Below are 3,058 nucleotides of genomic sequence, written 5' to 3' on the forward strand. Positions count from 1 at the left end.
CCCTTTTCTTGAAACTAGTGGTCTTGTCAATCATCAACACTTGATGCTCTTTCTTGATTTCTAGATTCATTGATTTCAATATCATGAAGAGCTTGGGAATCATTTTCGTCATCCCTTGCATACTATAGTTCATCACGATGTTCCAGTAACTTGGTGATGGTGACTAGAGAACTATGTCAATCACTATCTTATCTAGAAGATTAACTCCCACTTGATTCAAGCGATTGTAGTACCCAGACAATCTTAGCACATGCTCACTAGTTGAGCAATTCTCCTCCATCTTTTAGCTATAGAACTTGTTGGAGACTTCATATCTCTCAACTTGGGTATTTGTTTGAAATATTAACTTCAACTCCTGGAACATCTCATATGGTCCATGACGTTCAAAAACGTCTTTGAAGTCCCGATTCTAAGCCGTTAAGCATGGTGCACTAAACTATCAAGTAGTCATCATATTGAGCTAGCCAAACGTTCATAATGTCTGTATCTGCTCCTGCAATAGGTCTGTCACCTAGCGGTGCATCAAGGACATAATTCTTCTGTGCAGCAATGAGGACAATCCTCAGATCACGGATCCAATCCGCATCATTGCTACTAACACCTTTCAACACAGTTTTCTCTAGGAACATATCAAAATTAACATATGAAAACAACAACTCGAACTATTGATCTACAACATAATTTGCAAAATACTACCAGGACTAAGTTCATGATAAATTTAAGTTCAATTAATCATATTACTTAAGAACTCCCACTTAGATAGACATCCCTCTAGTCATCTAAGTGATCACGTGATCCAAATCAACTAAACCATATCCGATCATCACGTGAGATGGAGTAGTTTCAATGGTGAACATCACTATGTTGATCATATCTTCTATATGATTCATGCTCGGCCTTTCGGTCTCCATGTTCCGAGGCCATATCTCTTATATGCTAGGCTCGTCAAGTTTAACCTGAGTATTCCGCGTGTGCAACTGTTTTGCACCCGTTGTATTTGAACGTAGAGCCTATCACATCCGATCATCATGTGGTGTCTCAGCACGAAGAACTTTCGCAACGGTGCATACTTAGGGAGAACACTTATACTTTGATAATTTAGTGAGGGATCATCTTATAATGCTACCGTCAATCAAAGCAAGATAAGATGCATAAAAGATAAACATCACATGCAATCAATATAAGTGATATGATATGGCCATCATCATCTTGTGCTTGTAATCTCCATCTTCGAAGCACCGTCATGATCACCATCATCACCGACGCGACACCTTGATCTCCATCGTAGCATCGTTGTCGTCTCGCCAATCTTATGCTTCTATGACTATCGCTACCGCTTAGTGATAAAGTAAAGCATTACAGGGCGATTGCATTGCATACAATAAAGCGACAACCATATGGCTCCTGCCAGTTGCCGATAACTCGGTTACAAAACATGATCATCTCATACAATAAAATTTAGCATCATGTCTTGACCATATCACATCACAGCATGCCCTGCAAAAACAAGTTAGACGTCCTCTACTTTGTTGTTGCAAATTTTACATGGCTGCTACGGGCTGACCAAGAACCGTTCTTACCTACGCATAAAAACCACAATGATAGTTTGTCAAGTTGGTGATGTTTTAACCTTCGCAAGGACCGGGCGTAGCCACACTTGGTTCAGCTAAAGTGAGAGAGACAAACACCCGCCGGTCACCTTTAAGCAACTATTGCTCGTGGCGGTGAAACCTGTCTTGCGTAAGCGTACACGTAATGTCGGTCCGGGCTGCTTCATCTCACAATACCGCTGAACTAAAGTATGACATGCTGGTAAGCAGTATGACTTATAACGCCCACAACTCACTTGTGTTCTACTTGTGCATATGACATCTACGCATAAAACCAGGCTCGGATGCCACTGTTGGGGAACGTAGTATTTTCAAAAAAAAAATCTATGCACACGCAAGATCTTGGTGATGCATAGCAACGAGAGGGGAGAGTGTTGTCTACATACCCTTGTAGACCGTAAGCGGAAGCGTTAGCACAACGCGGTTGATGTAGTCGTATGTCTTCACGATCCGACCGATCAAGTACCGAACGCACGGCACCTCCGAGTTCAGCACACGTTCAGCCCGATGACGTCCCTCGAACTCCGATCCAGCTGAGTGTTGAGGGAGAGTTTCGTCAACATGAAGGCGTGGTGACGATGATGATGTTCTACTGGCGCAGGGCTTCGCCTAAGCACCGCTACAGTATTATCAAGGTGGACTATGGTGGAGGGGGGCACCGCACACGGCTAAAAGATCAAACAATCAATTGTTGTGTCCCTGGGGTGCCCCCCTGCCCCCGTATATAAAGGAGCAAGGGGGTGAGGGAGTCCTGGATTAGGGGGTGTCCGGATGGCCGGACTATGACCTTTGGCCGGACTCTCGGACTATGAAGATACAAGATTGAAGACTTCGTCCCGTGTCTGGATAGGGACTTTCCTTGGCATGGAAGGCAAGCTTGGCGATACGATATGAAGATCTCCTCCCATTGTAACCGAATCTGTGTAACCCTAGCCCTCTTCGATGTCTATATAAACCGGAGTTTTAGTCCGTAGGACGAACAACAATCATACTATAGGCTAGATTCTAGGGTTTAGCCTCTCTGATCTCGTGGTAGATCAACTCTTGTACTACCCATATCATCAATATTAATCAAGCAGGAGTAGGGTTTTACCTCCACCGAGAGGGCCCAAACCTGGGTAAAAACATCGTGTCCCTTGTCTCATGTTACCATCCACCTAGATGCACAGTTCGGGACCCCCTACCCGAGATCCGCCGGTTTTGACACCGACATTGGTGCTTTCATTGAGAGTTCCTCTGTGTCATCACCAACAGGAAGGATGCCGCACCCTGTCTTTAAAGATGGCGCTGTTGCTAAAGAAGCTTTGGCTGTCGGCCAAACTCTCCGGCTAGGCAGGTTTTTGATGACCGCCTGTTCGGCCGCCGCGCCGGCGATGACCTCTCGGGTCATCGGAAGAAATCTCCAGATCAGCTTGGAACTCGCCGAGCAGTTAGATCCGATGGAGCTC

This window comes from Triticum dicoccoides, chromosome 5B (genome assembly GCF_002162155.2).
Source record: "Triticum dicoccoides isolate Atlit2015 ecotype Zavitan chromosome 5B, WEW_v2.0, whole genome shotgun sequence".
Taxonomy (NCBI): domain Eukaryota; kingdom Viridiplantae; phylum Streptophyta; class Magnoliopsida; order Poales; family Poaceae; genus Triticum; species Triticum dicoccoides.